The 8,364-nt window shown below is 43.3% G+C and overlaps 2 non-coding genes across 2 annotated transcripts; both read right to left on the bottom strand.

Annotated features, from left to right (window-relative positions):
• Positions 1 to 466: 466 nt before the first annotated feature.
• On the bottom strand, positions 467 to 548 carry trnas-aga. Its single transcript has one exon. It is a non-coding gene; the product is annotated as a tRNA-Ser (tRNA).
• Positions 549 to 6,900: 6,352 nt separating this feature from the next.
• trnas-aga lies at positions 6,901 to 6,982 on the bottom strand. Its single transcript has one exon. It is a non-coding gene; the product is annotated as a tRNA-Ser (tRNA).
• Between the last annotated feature and the right edge of the window lie 1,382 nt (positions 6,983 to 8,364).

The raw sequence follows: 8,364 nt of genomic DNA, 5'->3' as shown, positions 1-8,364 counted from the left end.
AGGCGCAAACATCAAACAAATAATAACAAGTACAACACATCACACAAAACACAACAAATGAGACAACAAACAACACAATAATCAATATTGTGTGGTTGAGGATGTTGTAGTACAACATGGCCCTCTTCAATATGATTGAGTAGCCCTGCTGCACCATTGACTTCTTTCTCCCTGTTTAAAACTTCTTCTGCATTAAAGTAAGACAGATGTCCAGAGAAATGTTCAGAGCTTATAAACTCTGTACAGTGAGCACACTTTATCTGCCCTGGACTCTGACTGCTTGAGCTGCACTGTGTGGCGTGGGCTGTCCGTCCGTACATTTCATGTTTGTTTGTGTTTTTAACTTTCACTATGAGAATGTTTTGTGATTGGATAGCAGCAGTACAGTCCTAACTCCTGTGTGCCTTTAACTCCACCCACATGTCTCTGTGTCTGACCCGAGTCTGCTTCTCCAGAAAAGGAGTCACGTTGTCGGCAGGATTCGAACCTGCGCGGGGAGACCCCAATGGATTTCTAGTCCATCGCCTTAACCACTCGGCCACGACAACTACTGTTAGTGATTAGATTACAGCGTGAAGTCATAGCTATTGATCTGCATCTGTTTCTGATGCTATGTGGGCATGATTCTTTCAAACTATTCCTTTCACATTTATCTCTGACACCAGTTGTGGGGAAATGTTCTTCCTGTCCAAAGCCAGCTGTGCAGTTTTTTCTATGAGCACTATCCAATTGTCTCGATAATTTGATAGTGCTCATATAAACTGGTACTGTAAGGACAGACACAATCATTCACTTAAAGCTGGGGTTGGTAGTCAGATTTAGATCCACTTTTTGTTCTACTGGTTAAAATGATCTTTATGTCCTGATGGTAATCAATACATAATGTGTTCTTAAAAAAGAGGTAAAAAAAGCTGCCATCTACAGCCGGAGTAAACCTGGGAAAACACCAACCAATCCCTGCCATCAGGAGCCAAATGATGAAACCAATCAAATCCCGTCCTGCCGTTCTGCCCGCCTCCTGCAGAGCGTACATTTCATGTTTGTTTGTGTTTTTAACTTTCACTATGAGAATGTTTTGGTGTTTTCTTACTGCTGAGTGAGACATGAGTTGATGTAGTGCAAAACACAAACCATGTGCTGAGGACCGGTTTTGAATCAGTCACCATCACATGGTCGTGAATCAGCGGCGCTCGTGAATCAGCGGCGGTCGTGAATCAGCGGCGCTCGTGCATGTGAGCAGGGGCGTCGTTTTGGAGGAGGGGGGGAGGGGTTAGATGGAGTCCTGAGGAAATGGTACATTCAATTTCATGCTAGTTGTCCGTGACTACTAACCCTAGCTTTAATATTATATATTTTTAACAATATACATACACTTCAGTCTTGTGCATTTGTACAGGACATTAATATTCAGTTATGAAGTTCCAGGAACCAGAAAATCATTTAGACAAGGCGGCGGTGATACACCCACGCTTCAGCATCAGAACTCATTTGGCATTCTGGGTCGTGTACATGGCTCATCTGTTTCATCTTCATGCCATCAGGGTCCTATGTCACCATCCCCATCATCTGCCTTGCTTTCTTAAAAGAAGAGTCAACTACTGCCATCACCTGGCCGCTAGTGGTAGTAGAGCCAGTTACCACCAGCTTCATGTCTTGCTTCCTTCTCCTATCAGCAGAGGCACGTCCACCTCCCTCTCAGCCATATTACCCTTCAGCCTCGTACAATCAGCACACTATACCTCCATCTCCAGTTTCAGCACCCACAGAAACATCATTTCAGTAAGTAGCCCGCTTACACTGTCACCAAAACTGGGGACTGAAAAAGGCAGCACTTGAAGACCAGGCAAGAGGGGAGCCAGTGAGAAAGCAGCAGTGTAAGGAGGACCACCATTTCAGTGTAGAATCATTACGTCTCATTGCATCTGGACAGTCACTACTGAATGGAAAGAAGCTCCCAAAGCAGTACATTTTATGTATTTGTTAGAGCCATAGAGTTATTTGAGTGTGTGCGTGCCTTTAATTGTCATGCTGCATGTAAGTGGTGCTGCCAAGTGGGAGCTACTGAGCATGTGCGAGGCAATGTGTGCTTTCATTTGAGCAGGACAAGGAGCACCATATTTTTCTAACCGTAGCTTTGTTTGGTTTGTATAGTTTTGTCGCTTTTGTAAATATATAAGTTAATAGCGACGAGAGAAGTGATTTTGTTTGTCTATAATTTTAATAAATTCTCGGTGTGTTTAATTTTATACGGCATTCATTTCCTTTTTTAGTAAACCTATTTTACAACGCACGAGTCAGAAAGATCACGTCCTGCAGAAGTGGCAAAGAAGGTTTTTTTCTAAAAGTTGCCACTACAGTATTGTTATGTTTGAATTGTGATGAAAGTAAATGTTAACAAAACACTTCAGACAAAAGATGTTTGTCAGAGAAATCAGACACTGGCTGTGCACATTGGTATATTCAGTCTGGAGGAATCTCACTATCTCTTTAGTTTCGTATTGTCTAGCCTGCAGCAGGACATCACTAATATTAGAACTTCTTGTCAGGTTAAAAAGTAATTCCCCATGGGTCAGTGAATGTGTGTCAGCATGTTTGTCAGGCCAAACACAGTAAACAGCACAAAGTTGAAAGTAATGCTGGACTTGTGTTGCTAAAACAATAAAAATGATCTAAGGAAATCCTTTTATTTGTTGGTTTGGGATGTTTATGAAAAGTTTTGTGAACAAAGATTCAAAGTAATTAAAAACATAAAAAATTGTTTCAAATCCTGCCAGCAGTGGGGTTCATTTCCTGCAGAGTAGACAAAAAATATCAACATCTGATTCTTTTTATTTTTTTTTATTTTTTTTATTTTATTTTATTTTTTTATTTCTTCTCTCCTTTTTCTTTTTTTTTTTTTCTTCTTTCTTCTCTTGTCTGCATATATATTTCTGGTTTGTGTCATGTTTGTCACAAACTGTCAAATATTAATGCAATTTATTCTTGCAGCAAAAGAAAAGAAAGAAAACCTTTTTCTTCTGTGCTTGTGACTGTGTGCATGAGACCATCACCATCCCTCTTAGAACTCTGGCCTATCTTTTATTGGCAGCTAATATCATGTTCTGTAAAAGAGGGCGTGCACACCTAGGTGGACCAAAAAAAAATAAAAAATAAGAGAAAGTGAAAGAAAGATTACATAAGGATATACAAAGGGACAGGGAGAGAGAAGGAGAGAGAGACCTAACACACTTAGATGGAGAGGGACCATCTCACCATGATGCCAAAAAAAAAAATCCGTGGGGTGATACTAATGATTAAGCAACCCTTAGTGTCCACAATCATTACTGAAGCTTGGGTTGCAGAGGGTTGCCGCTGTGCTGTGTTCTATTTGTGTAACAAGACCACCACTGGTGCAGATGAAACCACTTGGGTCAGATCAGCCGAGCGGTACGGCTCGGCACCCAGGCCGCGAGAGCAGACACAACACCGCCCCCACAGCCCCCCAAGACGGAGCCAAAGGAGCCACCAGGGCCGAGGGGGCCCGGCACCAGGAGCAGACAGCCAGGCAGACGGGCAGGACCAGGACCAGAGCCCACCAACCGGCGCGCCAGAGCGGGGGGAGGGCGGAGGCGGCAGGGCCAATCCCCCCTGCACCCCCCAGACGGCCCGACCACTCCCCCCAGCCACGCCCCCCAGCCACGCCCCGCCAAACCTGATCTGTGTGTGTGTGATATGATTTGAATTTTGTTTTGTTTGTTTTTTTGTTGTATGTATGTTTGCTAGTGAGGTGGATTAAAATAGGGGGGGCAGGAAGGGAGGGGGGAGAGAGGGGGGAGAGCCCTAGTGCACTACTGCATCACAATCCGCCGCCCCCCCCCCCCCCCCCCCGTATAAAACCCGCCCCCCCGACCCTATATCTTTACCTATATCAGTATCTAACATCTGATTCTAAAAATATCAAACTGGACGCACCATTCTGAAACTACATGTTACTGTATCAGTGACACACAACACACAACATGACACTTTGTTCTTACATTTTGAATGCAGGCCTCTAACTTACAATCCATTTAATATGGAAGAGGAACTGTTTCATTCATTTGATCAAAATCATTTTTAAACAAGCACCTTTTGTTCTGACTGCTGGTTATCCATTAATAAATCCACCTGAGCGCTCTCCAGTCACAGAATGAGCTGATGTATCATCTGTAGGCTTGAGCAGGACCAAAGCATGCATAACATTCCTCAAGATTTTCATGTTTTGGAAACATCAAAGTCACATTGCAAAGCACAAGACTATTCTAATGAGGAGCGAGGTCAGAGTTCATGTATGAAGTTCTCATGTGGAACTGTGCTCGGTGTCGGTGTCAACCCCAGGTCATTCTGGCTGACGTCAAAATGTTATCATCCTGTTTTTGAGGGACCTGCAGACACAGGGTTAGCTTCTATGAGAGCCAGCTCACACATCCTTTATGTGTTTCACTTTAAATGAAACTCTGATTAAGTATTTGTGTTTACGAGCAGGTGCAGAGGTGTAGCTAATAAAGTGGTTGGTGAGTGTATTAGGAAGAGTTTGTGAGGCTGTTTGATTTGAATGACTCGTCCACCTGCCCTTTCTTTCCACCTGTTACCTACAAAAATAACTCAAACATATCTGCTATGAAATGAGGAGCAATGATTTGTCAAAAACTGAAGAAAATGATTCATGTCTCATGTTACAAAGAAGCAGATTATTGGGTGTCATTAACACAGTTAAAAAAAAATACGTATTAATCAAACTCATGACAGACCATGACATTGTGGAGCAAAGTAAAACAGACCAACACAGATATCAAAGTCAAATTATTTGATCATAAACATGGATTCATGTTTTCCTCCATGACACCTGGGGGGCTCGTACCCTCCACTCCAGCCCCTGGCACGCCCTTGTTTTCATAGACATCTGTGAGTCTGCACAGCACCCAGCAGACTCAGTCAGTGTAATCCTGTCAGCTTCCTGCTGCTTTGGGCTCTGATCCAGTGGGCCCGAGGCCAGGGAGGTGTAGGAAGGAAACCTCTGTGAGTGTCTGAGTATCTGCCCTCATCTGAGGTCGAGGAATGTGGTGAATGCTAACATTAATGGAGGGACACATCATCCCTCTGTGGATTTCCCTTTCACCCAATGAAAGAAATGCAGTCATAGATGGCTTGGAAATCGGGAATCCCATCTTGTTTCCAGAAATAAAGGAAGACCTCAGGCTTGTGTTGAGAGACTGATGTGACTTTTTATTTCAACCATCTGTGAGATCACTTTTTGCAGCTTTTTCTAGGATTTGCAGAATTAGGATGAAACACATTTTTTTAAAGGCTGCTTGCAAGAGGTAGCAGAAGGAGGACCGTACTGCAGCACTGGGATACGACTTTAAAGTTGAATTCATAGTAACTCCTGACAGAGGCACAGTTTGGTCATTTTACAACTGTTTCACCTGCAGGCCTCAAATTTAAGATCTCAAACCTGTAAGACAAATTAATTAAAGAAGATCTTTGTTACAGTAAGTGTAACTTTTAAAAGATATGAATGGGTAACACTACTGTTATCTCTATTATTAAAATGGCAGTACTGTGGCGCCTGTCTTGCTCAGTAAAGCAGGCGCCATGAACAGAGGCTATCGTCCTCACCGGTTGTAGAATCCATGCCAAGTCTGAGAGGATTTGGTGCATGTCATTCTCCACTCTCTCCCTTCATCTCCTGTCTCTCTCAATTTGTTCTTAATGAAGGCAAAAAGCCCCATAATAATCTTTTTTAAAAATCGCTGTTCTATGAATTATAAATAATCCCACATGAGAGACGTGTGTCTTCAGTCTTCAGTATTTATATATGCAGGCCTACTGGTCATATCTAAAGTCTCTGAAAGTAGTATGGGAGGTAGAACCTTCTGTTATCAGACCCCTCTCCTTTGGAATCATCCACCAGTCAGGGTCCGGGAGGCAGACACCCTCTCTACTTTTAAGAGTAGGCTTCAAACTTGCCTTTTTGATAAAGCTTAGGCAAAACAAAGCAGCTTTATTTGTATAGCACATTTCATACACAAGGGCAACTCAATGTGCTTTACATTAAAAGATTCAAAGCATTGGAGACATTCAGACAGGCATAAAAGAACACAATTAAAATGACAAATATAATATAACATAGGAAAGAAAAGGAAAATTACAAATGTATAAAGTAAATTTAAAATTTTAATTTAAAGTGGGTTAAAATAATCTAAGATAGGAAGGCAGTGTCAAATAAAAAGGTCTTAGTCTTTGATTTAAAGAGGTGAGAGTTGGAGCAGACCTACAGCTTTCAGGGAGTGTGTTCAGATATGTGGAGCATAATGACTAAACGCTGCTTCACCATGTTTCCTTCTGATTCTAGGGACTGAAAGCAGACCAGTACCTGAGGACCTCAGAGGTCCAGATGGTTCATACAGTAGCAGCAGATCAGTAATGTATTTTGGGCTTAAACCATTCAGTGCTTTATAAACCATCAGCAGGATTTTAAAGTCTATTCTTTGACAGACAGGAAGCCAGTGTAGTGATCTAAGAACTGGAGTGATGTGGTCTACTTTGTTGGTCCTTGTTAGGACTCGAGCAGCAGCATTCTGTATAGGCTTAGACTGCCAGGGGAACTGGTGCACTGACACACTGGGATCCTATCTCACCCCCTTCCCCACAGCACCCTCATCACTAACTTTAACTCTCCCTGTCCCATTAAAGTTACTGACCATAGACCTTTCTGGAGTCCCTGAGCTCCCTTGTCTCGTAGGTTCCTCTGAGCTGCCGTAAGCATCCCGCTGCTGTGGGCGTTCTAGACTCCAGCTGATATGAACACCTGTGTGCTTTTAATTTTAACCCACAGGTCTCTGTGTCTGACCCGAGTCTGCTTCTCCAGAAAAGGAGTGACGTTGTCGGCAGGATTCGAACCTGCGCGGGGAGACCCCAATGGATTTCTAGTCCATCGCCTTAACCACTCGGCCACGACAACTGCTGGTACTGAATAGATTACAGCGTGAAGTCAAAGCTATTGATCTGCATTTGTTTCTGATGCTATGTGGGCATAATTCTTCCAACTATTCCTTTCACATTTATCTCTGACACCAGTTATGGGGAGATGTTCTTCCTGTCGAGAGCCAGCTGTGCAGTTGTTTCTATGAGCACTGTCCAATTGTCTCAACACTCTGGTACTCTAAGGACAGACACAATCATTCACTTAAAGCTGGGGTTGGTAGTCAGATTTAGATCCACTTTTTGTTCTACTGGTTAAAATGATCTTTATGTCCTGATGGTAATTAATACATAATGTGTTCTTAACAAAGAGGTAAAAAAAGCTGCTATCTACAGCTGGAGAAAACCTGGGAAAACACCAACCAATCCCTGCCATCGGGAGCCAAATGATGAAACCAATCAAATCCCGTCCTGCCGTTCTGCCCGCCTCCTGCAGAGCGTACATTTCATGTTTGTTTGTGTTTTTAACTTTCACTATGAGAATGTTTTGGTGTTTTCTTACTGCTGAGTGAGACATGAGTTGATGTAGTGCAAAACACAAACCATGTGCTGAGGACCGGTTTTGAATCAGTCACCATCATATGGTCGTGAATCAGTGGTGCTCGTGCATGTGAGCGGGGGCGTCGTTTTGTTTTGGAGACTCAAGGTCAATGACTTCCTGTTCCTTTGTGTAGATCTCAGATAGGTGAATCTTGGTGTTGCACTGATAGCACTTCAGTGAAATATCCTTCATGTGCATCTGTGCCCAAATAAACATCCGCTGCCTGAAGTCATTCATGTTCAGGTGTTGCAAAGGTTGGCTTTGGTGGATCGAATGGATGAAACCAGTTTGGGGATAACTGTTGCCTCAGTTATACTGTGGGATCGAACAGACGCCGGGCAAACCATTCCCAGTTAGTCGGCTTGATAACCATCATGAACTATTATCTAATCTCAAGTTACTAACCATAGACCTTTCTGGAGTCCCTGAGCTCCCTTGTCTCGTAGGTTCCTCTGAGCTGCCGTAGACGTCCTCCTGCTGTGGATGTTCCAGACTCCAGCTGATACGGACGTGCTGGACTCCAGCGGCAACAGCTACTACTACCCGTCTCATCACTATCACCGCTCCCTCTCTCTTATTCTCCTCTATCCCTCTTTCAGACCCAGCTCGGTCGAGGCAGATGTCTATCTAACATGAGTCTGGTTCTGCTCGAGGTTTCTGCCTGTTAAAGGAAGTTTTTCCTCTCCGCTGTAACTAGCTAAATACTGCAATGTGCAATGCTCATGGTGGATTAAGGTGGGGTCAGTCTTACCCTCTCTTGGTGTTGGGTCTGTGTTCATAATTTGACATAGAGTGGTCTAAACCTGCTCTGTTTGTAAAAG

The sequence above is a fragment of the Notolabrus celidotus genome, chromosome 10, assembly GCF_009762535.1.
Source record: "Notolabrus celidotus isolate fNotCel1 chromosome 10, fNotCel1.pri, whole genome shotgun sequence".
NCBI classification, from domain to species: Eukaryota; Metazoa; Chordata; class Actinopteri; order Labriformes; family Labridae; genus Notolabrus; species Notolabrus celidotus.
Note: the sequence above shows the minus strand (reverse complement) of the source record. Positions and strands in the feature narration are given on the sequence as shown.